Genomic DNA, 15,578 nt, shown 5'->3' with positions numbered 1-15,578 from the left:
CTTCTTTCCACATTTTAAGTATCACATTTATTTATCTAAGCGTTATCATCATTTTCCCGTCCTCTGTTAATAGTCTGAGCCGGACTGGTCTCATACATCCCCACTATCCAATCATGTTTATGAGTTATAAGATGAGTCGAGTCGAGTCCGAGATCACGAGTAATACGGGAGTATTATTACTCGCCCGAACTTTATTTCGTCTGGAACTCGAAATTTCGGGTACCCGTACATCACGACTGTTTCTAAGCATCTTAATTATCCTTGTTTCTCTATTTCTTGGTCAAAGAATTTTAGTTGATGAGTTTTTTGAAAGCAGTTAATTAATTAAGGCTGAATCCTCGCGTCTTCAGCCTAGAATAGCTGCTTTGTTCCAAATGGAAATCATCCTTAGGATTCCTTTGAGAAATTTTTTTCAGGCCTTGATAATTAACTATTCTTTTTCTAATTAATTAATCGAATGTCTGTTTATTCGCGATCTATGTAATACTTTGGAAATCCTTAGCTTGTGATATTTTGATCTTAATTTTACATACTCTTTTATTGGAAAAAAAGAATCTCTAAAACCTAAAAACATAAACATAATGTCTTTCCTTTTAAATTGTCACATGCTATCAAGTAATATATTAACATAGTGCGGAAACCTATGGTACCATACTTTTTAAGGATTGAAACAAATACAGAAGACATCGAGGAAAAAGCTTAAATAAAATTTAGATATCAAACTTGTGTTCTAATATTTGAACATTTATATAAATCCTACCAAAGACTGTATATAGGATATAAGATATAACAGTCATATAGTGTTAATGGTAGAACTATGTACAGCTTTTTAGAATTTTTTGTAAAAACTTTTTCTTTATCACATATACAGAGAGCACATTTAGTGTCCATAGATACATTGCAGCATGTGTTGTCACTAAGTCGGTCTTGATTGGTGATGATTGATTAATGACCGATCCAAAGGAAAAGTGTGGTTCTCGAAAAGTTGTAGATTATTTTTGACGGGTGAGAATGGTAGACAATAACTCGATGTTGAGGGAGCGTGTGTACTGTTCGAGAGTTGATTTATTTCTGTATTTACTTATTTCTGTATTTGTAGGGCTAAGTATTTTTCTATTGGTTAATATAAAATGGTGGGAGTTTTTAATTTAGAGGTGTAAGAGTAGGAGTTGGAAACACATTTTCTGGAAAGCGAGATGAATTATTGTCCCATACATCAGATGTGTGGCACATATGGTCTGTATTGGCGCATATTGTTCCTCCTACATAAGTATATACCGATGAAATGGTATTTCACAGATTAACACAGCAAGTGCAAGAAAAAGTAGGAGATTATTGATACGTGAGGACAAATGTAGCATGATAATAAGAAAGTTAACAAATTGGACCCACATGATGACTATATAACTAATTCAACAATGAAGTAAATTGGCTTAATATTTTTAATATGACGTTTTATTCAAATTAAAAGAAATAAAGATTATGTATGATACTTAAATTCTAAAGTAAATACCAATAATTCGATCTTTCAAGGTGATATTGTTATCATTCTTTTTGATGATCCTATCAATATTAATTAATATTAAATATCAATCTTATCAAATCAGGTAATCCAATCATAATATTCTACAAGAACAAGGAATAAGTACATAGTGAAAAAACAACATAGAAGGTAATAAACAATGAACAATTTATAATCTAAAATTATCTTATTGTTACAATAATTTTTGCTAAAATTGTATGCTCAAGTTCCAAGAATACAGTTTCCCCTTTTTGTTTCCTTTGAATTAATGAACGTTGATATTTTTCATGCTAATTAGACGTGGTGGGTTCTTTTTATCTTGTACATGGCAATACATGAAAATTGAATAAATTTCTGGAAATGTTTCATTTACTAGAATTTATCGAAGCTTAATACCACAGAATATAAATTATCCGTATTAATTAGGGGATAAATCCTTTCAGATAATCTATTTTTCAAAGAATCGCTCTGAATGAAACAAATTTTTGAATATTTTATAAATTAATTAAAAATTAAATTATTTTAATTGAAATACGAAATGTTAGCGAGACGAAGTTAGGGAGATGAAAAATAAAACACGCAAGATCAAGCTGTAATAATACTATAATTGTACCGTAAAAAGTTTAAGCTCTCAGACGTCTCCACTCTAACACATACTTCTTCAAACTATCTGTTCTCGTATCTTCATGTCCTTATTATAACCTCACATTTTGTCTTCTTCCAAACTCAATCTTTTGCCCTCGATTAGTCACTTCATACATACAACACGTAACCTCGCCCATGGCTCCGTGTACTCTAAATTTTCACGTGCATTCCTAGACTCACTCTTCGCTCTCAATCGACACTCTAGGATAAATATTCTTTTCACTCGATCCATATGCACATTAATGACAGGCAAATCCAAAGGGAAATTGTGATTTTTGAATGTACTTTGTGTGTAGTGGACTCATTTTTAAGTGATGTGAATGATAGAAAACGCCTTGAAGTTGAGGGAGTTTGCACAGTGTCTTCTATTGGTTCTAACTTTATAATAATTATACCGACGAAACGGTACTTCACGGTTCAATAAGATGTATGTACATATTTTTACGTGGAAGGATGTGTAAATAGTAATAACGCTATATAAGATACAAATTAAACGTTTTTAGATATTATCGAAGTGTAGTCTGCATCTAACCACAAGATAAACATTGGTAGAGTATGAACTATCTTGTTTCAATATAAATTAACCTCACATCAGCTATTTGATTAATTATTAATAACGAGAATATTTGGTCGTTATTACGTTATACTACATTGAACTATCAAGTCAATCATATTCAATACTCAATGGATTTGAATAAATTACGAATTTTATCTTTTTCAATACTATCATTGTGGATTGGATATTATACTTCACGCGAAGATTATTGAATTTTGGATAGTCCAAGATGAAGTATTCTGTCAATGGCACATCTCGCAAATTGCTAAACATTTACCTTTCTTACGTTTTCTCTATTACAATGTTGATTGCATTCTTCGTTCGATTATATGTTGAAATAATATACCATCGTCTGTGTTACATTGGTGAAGTAATAACATTATTACTCTTAGTTCTATATCATCGGTATTAGTCCTAAGTACATCTTGTACAAAAATAAGATAACAAATAATCATTTGAAATAATCAGATTATTTATTAATACTTAATTATTTTTACTTTTAAATAATCTAAGGAAACCACCTTCATTTTGTTTTTGTAATTAAATAAAGTATTTTGTATTTAGTTTAAGTAATTTTTCATCTTAATTATTGCATTGAAATAAAATAAAAAATAATTCAACATAAAGGGGAAATAATTATACAAAAACATTTTACAGTTTAACCGCATTTGCTTTCAGAATATTTTCTGTTTCAAATAACTCTCCAGAGAGATATCCTTACTGTGCTACTGTTTACGTTTTTTGTTTACGCATTTTTTGTTTCCTTATTCTATAATAATACGTATTATGAACTTGTATGTGTAAGGAACTATACGAAAATTTGAATTTCTGACACAATTTATAATATTGATATAACAAAATTAGGAAGTATTTGACAAATTGTTTTAATAAGTACAGGTAACCCTCCTATAACACGGTAGATAGGTTCCTGGAAAATGCCGTGTTGTGTAAAACCGTGTTGTATGAGACCCAGAGCCAGTACAAACGTAAACAACTTAATTTTTATTAAAAATATAAATGTATGTACAACACAAAATAAAAAAACAAAAATATTATTTTAATTTAACGCAACTTTAATTTAATAAATTTCTTCGTTGTCACTGCTCGGTATAATCAACCAAGAACGTTTTTTCGGTGGAATGATATCGTCTTCACTTTCAGAACTTTTTTCTTCGTTTAAAGTTCTTGCATCTTCTTCCCTCTTAAAAAAACCTGTAATTTCACTTTGCTTGCTGGTTCTTACCAGGTCATTGTAAATTCTCGGTATGGAGCTAAACAGTTTTGCAGCTCCCGTTTGAATTTTCGGCTTCTTTCAGCGGAAGGGTCTGCATTCGAGAAAAATGACTCGAGATTTTCAGCTAAGCTTAGGTCTTCTTGTAATTTTTTTAATGTTAAATTATTAACTGCACAATCTTCGTCAGTGCTAGTGACCTCAGAATCGATTTGATTTACAGCTTTAGATGCCATTTTCATCAAATCCGCTTCGTCAACTTCTTCTTCCATTAATAAATCTCAAACGTCCTCAATAGCCATATCCACAAAAGCTACACCTCCGATTGACTTAACAAGTTCTAATATGTCACCAATTTCATTTTCTCACTATTCACGCACGTTTTCTATTTCAAGTGAACAAGGTCATATCTTCTTCCTACACGTGTTATAGGATGCTGTGTTGTAATCGCACGTTTTCTATTTCAAGTGAACAAGGTCATATCTTCTTCCTACACGTGTTATAGGATGCTGCGTTGTAAGAGGCTTTCCGCAATTTATGAATCGTGTTATAGTGAAACCGTGTTATAGAATGCCGTGTTGTAGGAGGACTACCTGTATTGCATAGAATGAAAAATAAGCTAAAAAATTATTTCACTGCAATTTCGAATAACGAAATAGTCTACACAAAAATTTATTACCCGTTCAAATAAACTAATAAATTAATTTTAGCTCTTATTTTTCATATAATTTATTTGCTCAATGCCCAAACCTAATCGGTACAACAGCCTTCGAATCCAGGTATTTTAACTGTCTTATTTGAGTAGGTTTTTAATTCGTTATTAATTTCAATATTTTAATTAATGTATACGTAGAATTGGAATGAGTATGGCCTTGAAGGAGTGTCGGAAGTGTTTGAACTTAGAACAAAGGCGACTGCGCGCAAGAGGATCGAATGGATACGTATGACAGAGCCGAGTGCGATAAACAAATGGAAGTTAGTTTATGAGTGCGGCATGCGTTTGAAGTGCCTGGTCCGCAGCCTGAGTGTGAAAAAAGGACAGAATGAATGGTTTAAATAAGGGTGCAAGAGCGCAGACCAGTCAGTGTGTCAAAGTCTAACAGTTCATTTTAACCGTTTGAGTGCCACGGGTCATTATTGTTTCCCAATCGATATTTGCCAAGCGGCGCGATAGCGCTTGTCATATTCCGTGTCCAAAAATGCCGAGCGGCGCGATAGCGCTTCTCATATTCCGCGTTCACCAAACGAGCGCGCTGATTGTCAGCATCGCAGCTCAGAGCGCTGGCACTTTTGGACACAAAATAGAAGAAGCGCGATCGCGCCGCTTGGAACTCAAACGGTTAAGACAGTCCATCAGTCAATCGAAGAATATCCAAAGTCTAAGAATTTTCAGTGAAAGACTGTATCAGTGTGTCAGTTAGAGTGTGTAAGCCAGTATGTAAGAAGTCCAAGTCAGTCTGAGAATGATGAAAAGAGCGCGCTCATAGCGAATCTCTCTCGTTTCATAGTCAGCCGCCGTCATTTTATTTGTAAGTTTATTTTATTCTATTAAGAATCCAGCTACTACTACTATCTTAAGTCAGTCCAACCGATCTTACATACATATATAGGTAACCCTCGTATAACACGGTAGATAGGTTCCTAGAAAATGTCGTGTTGTGTGAGACCGAGAGCCAGTACAAAAAGGGGGGTTACGTTCCGAAAACTTACTGAAAACAAATTTTTTTTAATTCTACATAAACAACTTAATTTTTATTAAAAATATAAATGTATGTACGACAAAAAATAAGAGAAAAGCAAAACGAAACCTTAATTTAATAAATTTCTTCGTCGTCACTGCTTATGTAGAAGTACAGTATTATACAAAGGTTTTTGCAATTTTCTTATCGTATTAGAGCGAAACCGTGTTATAGGATGCCGTGTTGTAGGGGAGTTCCCGCAATTTATGAATCCGTGTTATTGGATACCGTGTTGTAGGAGGGCTACCTGTATATGTATATACATACTTAATCCTTTATACGAATAATTGACATTCGACTGTGAAACCAACATTCTTTGATAGGTGTATTTCTTTTATACTTGTTAAAAATATTTCAATGATGCAGTTATTCATAAATGCTTATATATTGCATCTCACATGAAATTTCTACAAATTTTTAATTCGTCCTATTCGTCTTCTAACATATGTATATATTCATAGAATCATAAAACCTATCGTGTAAATTAGTAATTTACAAATTACTAATTACTAACCAAAACAATTGCTTCCAAATACATATTTCGGTTTTAACTATTTCGTAAAAGTAGGCGTACTGAACTGAGGAAATAATTGAAACTTGAAAACAGGATGCAGATGACAAGTAATCAGACTGCAAGTGACAACGAGCCTATGGTATGTTTTACGTAAATTGCTTCCACAATTTGTTTCTGGCGTATTGTTTAAATTATATTTACGGTAATAATGAAATATATTCTGTTCATAATTAGTTTATAACGAAATGTAAAATGTATGTGTTAAAATGTAATTAGAATGTGGAACACGAAAAGTATGTTCAGTAATTCTCAAACAAGTTTTGGTAAAGAGTTGTTTTGCAATGAGTTTGTGAGTGACTACGATTGCTAATATCCTTAAAGTGAGTACGACAAAAGAATAGGTAGTGAGAGTTTGAGTTTAGTTCGACTGATTGACGATAAATCAGAATATCAGTTTTGCTAATTCATTAAGTTATTCGCGAATATTAATTTGAATCGAATTTTATAAAATTTTTGTAGAAAACTCATTATTCCTGATTACCAAATTAATAATTATTAATAACCAAATTAGCAAATAGCAAGAAATATGCGAAGAACAATGCCAAGATTTTAATAATGTAATAGAATATATGTTCCAGTGATTTGAAGTGTAATGCACCAGAAGTTTAGTAACATATTCTTAATATTGTATTCTTTGCTTTTCATAGATATTTTATAGTCAATAAAAACGTCTTAAAGCATTTTCATTTATAATATTAATATAGAGAGTATCCCATCTAACTTTATCACCTGGCATAACTCGCTCGATTTTGATAATATTAAAAAATGTTTTTGGCACGAATTGAATGGTTTTAAGAGGGATATAAGATAGCGTAATCAGTTTTTTTTGTAGGTGAATGCGTGAAGGACATTTGAAAATGAAATTCATTTTTTTAAACGGAAACATATTTACTAAGTTTTAATACGTTATTCAATTCACTTGATTATTTTCGATAAGAAAGTATTTATATTTACTCAGAAAAACCATTACTTTAAAGGATATTCATATTCGTAAGTTATTTGTGCCCACTATTTTGTTTCAAGTTACGAAGGTAGATGGATCACCTTTTATATCTATGAAACTATACGGGGTGTTTCACGCGAATGATTTAGCTGTAGCGTACTATCATTGTATTTAAAACCCTTTAAAAACGTTTTTCTCAAAACTGCATATTTCTATTCAAACGAAAATAAATACACTTAAGTCAGTTAGTCATAAACTTAAAGAACTCCTGTCGATCGAATGCTATTAAAAATAATTTATTAACATCAGCTGCATCATTTTCCTACTCATTCTAATTTACCATATTAATTTATTCCTATTAATTGGAATTGAGCGAGTTTAAATGACATAAAAAAAAATTGTTTTGAAATAATCGTTCCTTTATTTTCTGTCGGACCATACAGTAGACTGATTTCTTATTCATTGAATAAAATTGATTTCTAGATTGATTAATCGAGAAACGGATTGATTGATGGATTGTTTCCAGAACAGATATTTTTACATATCTATTCTCATAGATCGATCCAACGTTCAGTAACGGCGTAAAATTTAAAATTTTATTTTTCTTAGAATCAAGGTTATTGGAATTCTCGTCATGAGTAATATCGCTATTTTGTTTGGTTTCAGTTACAATGACACAAAGTACTTCCCTTTTTATAAACCGCAAACATGCTTGGCAGTTTTTAACATGTTTGGCAGTGCCTTGTTTTTTGTATCCAATATACCTGGATGTCTCGTGTTTATTTCGCAGTAGCTAATCAGCAGTAACTAGCTGATTCTCTAAGAGTTTAAACGTCCCACGGTAAAATATTCTCTTGATAGTGCCTTCTTCTACCAGTTTCGTGTAATAAGTAATATCATTCGAAATTAAATACATCAATTGTAATTTCGTATTCCACATAAGTATTTGAGCATTGCAGTGTTAGTGATTAATTTTAGCGACGATTAAATGACGTCAATTTCTATTGATTTAACAATATTGATTGGACAATATTTGAGCATGAGTTGTATTCGATATGATGGTTATATATACACTCCGCATCACAGCGAGGTATATTTACTTTTATAATAAGTATCTATATATATTAATGTTTAGATACGTGTAGTATAATGGTTGAAAATTGTCTAAAATTGTTATACAACAATTACGTATATTTAGAATAATAAAAGCTGATAAAACATTTTTCAGTCCTCTCGATGAATACTACGAGCAGTTCAAAGTCTTGGGCGCTACTTTTTAAACATCTTTTATAGAAATTATTTAAAGGCTGTCTGTGTGAAATTTTTTACGACGATCTTAATCTCTCGTTACATCTATCACGCATGATATAAAGTAAGTACATGTGCTAGTACTTTAACGTTTAAGAAAGCTGTTTAAGGTATATAAACTATATTCTCATAAATTAATTATCATTGGTAATTATTAGTATTTATTTACAAGAGCAAATCATATCTGCATGAAATGAAGTGTGAAAGAACTCGTTTGTGTAAAAGAAGGAATTAAATTAACCGAATCATAACGCACAATGCTTAAATAGAATCCTAAACATGTCTCAACAATTAAAATATTCTGTGCCAGTAGTTGTACAATTATTTTTATAACATTATGGAATAGGAAAAATGACGTATGTTCTTTCATGAAAAATTAGAGATTTATTATAAATAACTTAAAACTTAAAATTTTTAATAACTTTTTACAAAAATTTTAGTAAACGTTTGAATAAATATTCCAATAAAATTGCAATATAGTAATAAATAATAGTGTCATGATTTAATGAATGTAATAAATATTCAAATGATTTTAAGGCAATAAAGACTAGTTATCTGATTTATTATATAATACTTAAATATTTCACGTAAAATGTTCTTATTTCAGTAAGTTTAAATAGAGTAACACAATGTAAACACAAAAGTAGTTATTGATTTATTGTAAATTATATAACTTGTCGAATAAATTATATTTCACATCAGTGGTTCTCAACCTATGGTATGCCCGTCAATAATAGCATGGAACATTCCCAGGTACGGGAGTCGAAATAAATAATATAAAATTTTTAATTATGTGCACAGTGAGGTATCAGATACCCCAGTGTTCTTCATATGACACTAGGCGTTTTATATTTCTATTCCTATACCGGTAAACATATGCAGTAATTTAAACATTTAAACTAATGATAGTAACAACTTTTTATATCAATATATGATATATAATAAGCTGGACAATTTTTTGCTGAACAAAAAATTTGTTTTATGTATTTAACTGGACGCTTAAAAAGGATTTACACACTTTTCCTTATGAAAACTGCTAATGTTTAGACGTAGGAAATTTGTTAGTATCTTCAAAAACACTTTTCTTCTTTATCGCATATAGTTTCGTTTTTTAAAATTATAATTTTATTACAGTGGCACAGTTCCTAATATCATTAAGTAGTTTGAGAATTACAAATACCAGTAAAAAAGTTTAAAACAAATGAAAATTCGAGTGATTGCTTAAATTTTGGGACATATAGAGAACGCATGTGGTACATGTCCATACATTACATACAATATATAACATGTATGAAAACTAAACATTAATCTGTATGTATCGTACATCATAAGTGACATACATATATTTCTAGATTTTTATCCTTAACGTTGTTCACTACTTATCCAAAAGAGTTTTTTAGATATTAATAAAGAAATTTGTTTAATATGTCAATAATGTAGTTACGTACGATAAGTAAGTTGCATTATTATTTTTGGCAATAGGTACGTTAAATATCACTAAAGGTAGGTTTAATATCATTAAAAGTGCTATTACGAAAATTTTTCAATGTCATAACGTGACAAATATTCCCCTAGATTATTGTTGAAAATCGGAATATTCAATATCTGTTAGGACATATAAATTGTGGAAGTCAAATTCAATAATGTGAATTTCATATATGACAAATGTGATTTATAATATTGCAATGAAAAATCGCTCAATATAAATATACAGAAAAAATTATTTTCCTTGAAATCTTGCAAATTAATCATCAATTGCTATACACGATGTTTTATGAACTCTGTTTACATAACATATCTTCGTTATTTTAAACAATTCAGAAAAATGTGACGTATGGAAATTTCATAATTTGAACTGATATATACTAAATAAATAATAATGGCTTTTTTTTACAGTTGAGTGCGTAGAGGAAATTCAATGACTGATTTTATTACCTTAAATAGTATTCTGAGTATAAAAGTATTAAGGTACATTTGGCTTAAAACTTACAGTTTCTGAGATATTTAATTACATACTTCCTATTACTTCAATTGTAAATCATGTTGCAAAGTGCACATGGTTAACATTTTGAATATTCAATGACAAATTTCACGATACAAATAATAGAACGAACAAAGATAAGTTTTAGGATAAACGTATCTCAGTATATTTATATTCATAATTTGAAACGTATCGGAATCGGTCACACAGAATTGGTAATTTCATTAAACAAAATAAGATTAATATAATACTTAATTCTACAACTTAAATTCTACAACTTTCATACATAATATTTTCGACACTTTGCAGAGAGGATCGGTTCGTGCAAATTTTTGTAATTTTCTATTGAAATTTTATTGACTGATCGGGACACATACATGTATATTGGTTAACTTGTTTTTTACGAACGGTTCTTTTATTTTCTCGTAAATGCACCATTACCAAACTAATTTCACAACCTTCGTAAACTATATACCTTAGACTCTTCAAATTATCAAATATTTTACAAGTAAATAAACCGTTGGCGGAAATCTCGTTCTCAATTCCAGAATTTTCGATACAAACTGCTAACAATAACCTATTATGCCCATTTTCAATACCAATATCAAAGTTGTGAACAATTTCGATATTATTTACTTGAACTTAGAACTTTTGAATTTGATAAATTTTGGATTACTCGTTTTTATAGCAGAAGTTAATGTAAGAAAATGTCCTTTATAATATAATAATGGATTGGGAAAAAATAAAACGGAATACTTGATGTAAATATGTTGTGTAATTATCAAAGCAGACTAGTTTTTTTACGAGTTCAAAATACTTTTTATTAAATGATAAATTTACAAGGTTCGTTGAAAAAATTTGTTGTTAATTTAAAAAGAAGAATTAAAACAATTGTGTTTTTAAATTGTTAGGAAAAAATGTTTTACTGAAGTCAACACCCTTCGTTTGATGATTTATAATTGATCGTAAGTTGTAGAGACGTTTATAACAGGTAATAGAGTGTACGAAAGTAATTAATTCTTCTGTAGATTAGAGTATTGTTATATTATATATATTATACATTATGTGTAGGACCAAATTTACATACAGCGTGTAATATTTAATATATAGACAATATTAGAATATCTAAATGTACTTATTATACAATTAATATTACAATTGAACATAGTAATTCATATTTTTCCATTGAGCAGCAACGGTCACATCTCTCATTGCTTTGTAACGTAACGAATACTTGTCTGTTTTTATTCTGATTATATTAAATTATCGTCCAAAGTTTCAATTTTAGGTTATATTCTATAATTTTTGCAGTTGGTCATAGAAATATTTAGAGAGATTTTGATGTTTAAATTTTATGCATGCTTTGAAAAAACATGCGATAAGAGAAATGTATTATATTATATTACAATACAATGCATACTACTACTACTATTATTATTATTGTTATTATACGAGATAAAGTATATATAATGTTATATTCGTAATATTATATAATATTGTAAAATAATATATATTATATATTATTATAACATAACTATTAAGTAGCCATACTATAATAACATAATAATATTGTATATTATACAATCATATAAAATTAATATCCTATAATCTCGAAATTAAGAACCAAGAAATCACAATTAATATCAAAGTACGTAAATCTTTACGTTAGAGGAATATTTGAACATTTATTATGTTCAAGAGCAATTTCTTATATTAATCCTGCTTCTCGAATTATCTAGAAGGCGTACATATTTGTAAATATATGTAACGGCGTGTTCTCCTTCTCGAACTAGTTGGGTGTCGATCGTTCCTCAGTCTTATTACAAACCTAATACGGAATACATTGATTCTTATTAATATTCGGACATCACGTTATTCGACAAATAATTGCTGCCTTTTATTATTTGTAATTTCATTATCGGACTATTAATTTTCTAGTGTAATAAAATATCTATTATGCACAGTAGAAACATTTTATTTATTTATTTCAAACAGTTTTTTGTACAAAGAAACAAATTAATTTATGTCAAAGTTTAACATCGCAAAAATATTCGGTTAATTAATAAATTTGAATTAAGGTAACATAAAATAGTAATTCTCGGTAAAAGTTAAGTACTACATTTAATAGATCTTTGCTATGTTTTAATCTCGCTAATAAGTTAAAAAGTGCGAATGTAAATAAGAGTCAATGTAGATCGCAAATATAGAGATATATCGTTCAAGATACGACAATTAGTACCATTACACAAAAACAGTCAGTGCACGAAATATCTGTTAAAGCTTTTAAAGTCGAGAGGAAGACAGAATTGATTCCAAGCTTCAAAAAATGTCGAGAATACTTAGCGTTCGTGACAGACGTTTAATTGTGAGAGAAATTGAAAAAGCTCTTCGATTAAATGCTCCGAAGGTAATTATAAAGCTTACAATTAGTGAAAAATATGGATTTACAGAACACGCAAAGGGTACTAAGAGCTGAAAGTATTCATGGGCAAATAATCTGGAAAGTACTATAAATTTGTTTTTTACGAACGGTTCTTTTATTTTCTCGTAAATGCACCATTACCAAACTAATTTCACAACCTTCGTAAACTATATACCTTAGACTCTTCAAATTATCAAATATTTTACAAGTAAATAAACCGTTGGCGGAAATCTCGTTCTCAATTCCAGAATTTTCGATACAAACTGCTAACAATAACCTATTATGCCCATTTTCAATACCAATATCAAAGTTGTGAACAATTTCGATATTATTTACTTGAACTTAGAACTTTTGAATTTGATAAATTTTGGATTACTCGTTTTTATAGCAGAAGTTAATGTAAGAAAATGTCCTTTATAATATAATAATGGATTGGGAAAAAATAAAACGGAATACTTGATGTAAATATGTTGTGTAATTATCAAAGCAGACTAGTTTTTTTACGAGTTCAAAATACTTTTTATTAAATGATAAATTTACAAGGTTCGTTGAAAAAATTTGTTGTTAATTTAAAAAGAAGAATTAAAACAATTGTGTTTTTAAATTGTTAGGAAAAAATGTTTTACTGAAGCCAACACCCTTCGTTTGATGATTTATAATTGATCGTAAGTTGTAGAGACGTTTATAACAGGTAATAGAGTGTACGAAAGTAATTAATTCTTCTGTAGATTAGAATATTGTTATATTATATATATTATACATTATGTGTAGGACCAAATTTACATACAGCGTGTAATATTTAATATATAGACAATATTAGAATATTTAAATTTACTTATTATACAATTAATATTACAATTGAACATAGTAATTCATATTTTTCCATTGAGCAGCAACGGTCACATCTCTCATTGCTTTGTAACGTAACGAATACTTGTCTGTTTTTATTCTGATTATATTAAATTATCGTCCAAAGTTTCAATTTTAGGTTATATTCTATAATTTTTGCAGTTGGTCATAGAAATATTTAGAGAGATTTTGATGTTTAAATTTTATGCATGCTTTGAAAAAACATGCGATAAGAGAAATGTATTATATTATATTACAATACAATGCATACTACTACTACTATTATTATTATTGTTATTATACGAGATAAAGTATATATAATGTTATATTCGTAATATTATATAATATTGTAAAATAATATATATTATATATTATTATAACATAACTATTAAGTAGCCATACTATAATAACATAATAATATTGTATATTATACAATCATATAAAATTAATATCCTATAATCTCGAAATTAAGAACCAAGAAATCACAATTAATATCAAAGTACGTAAATCTTTACGTTAGAGGAATATTTGAACATTTATTATGTTCAAGAGCAATTTCTTATATTAATCCTGCTTCTCGAATTATCTAGAAGGCGTACATATTTGTAAATATATGTAACGGCGTGTTCTCCTTCTCGAACTAGTTGGGTGTCGATCGTTCCTCAGTCTTATTACAAACCTAATACGGAATACATTGATTCTTATTAATATTCGGACATCACGTTATTCGACAAATAATTGCTGCCTTTTATTATTTGTAATTTCATTATCGGACTATTAATTTTCTAGTGTAATAAAATATCTATTATGCACAGTAGAAACATTTTATTTATTTATTTCAAACAGTTTTTTGTACAAAGAAACAAATTAATTTATGTCAAAGTTTAACATCGCAAAAATATTCGGTTAATTAATAAATTTGAATTAAGGTAACATAAAATAGTAATTCTCGGTAAAAGTTAAGTACTACATTTAATAGATCTTTGCTATGTTTTAATCTCGCTAATAAGTTAAAAAGTGCGAATGTAAATAAGAGTCAATGTAGATCGCAAATATAGAGATATATCGTTCAAGATACGACAATTAGTACCATTACACAAAAACAGTCAGTGCACGAAATATCTGTTAAAGCTTTTAAAGTCGAGAGGAAGACAGAATTGATTCCAAGCTTCAAAAAATGTCGAGAATACTTAGCGTTCGTGACAGACGTTTAATTGTGAGAGAAATTGAAAAAGCTCTTCGATTAAATGCTCCGAAGGTAATTATAAAGCTTACAATTAGTGAAAAATATGGATTTACAGAACACGCAAAGGGTACTAAGAGCTGAAAGTATTCATGGGCAAATAATCTGGAAAGTACTATAAATTAAACGACAAACAGAAAAAAGATATTTCAATTCGCAAAGGGCTACTTTAAAAAAAAAGTGAGTGCTGAAATATTGTAACCTTTGTGGATGAAAATAAATTTAATACTCGTAGCGGTGCAATCGTGAAATTAAACGACAAACAGAAAAAAGATATTTCAATTCGCAAAGGGCTACTTTAAAAAAAAAGTGAGTGTTGAAATATTGTAACCTTTGTGGATGAAAATAAATTTAATACTCGTAGCGGTGCAATTGTGAAAGTATAAAGGAAAAGAATAGGAGAAAATTCGGAGACCACAGTGAAGGTTCGAGAAAGTACTAGTTTTAGTATTAATGAACAGGTTAGCATTATAGACAAGAATATACATTTTCGGCAGTAGAACTACCAAATTAGTCAAAATGATTACCTTTAGACCTTTTTTATTTAATTATTACATGCACATAG

The sequence above is a fragment of the Eufriesea mexicana genome, unplaced genomic scaffold (assembly GCF_001483705.2).
Source record: "Eufriesea mexicana isolate 0111107269 unplaced genomic scaffold, ASM148370v2 scaffold2100, whole genome shotgun sequence".
NCBI lineage: Eukaryota > Metazoa > Arthropoda > Insecta > Hymenoptera > Apidae > Eufriesea > Eufriesea mexicana.
Note: the sequence above shows the minus strand (reverse complement) of the source record.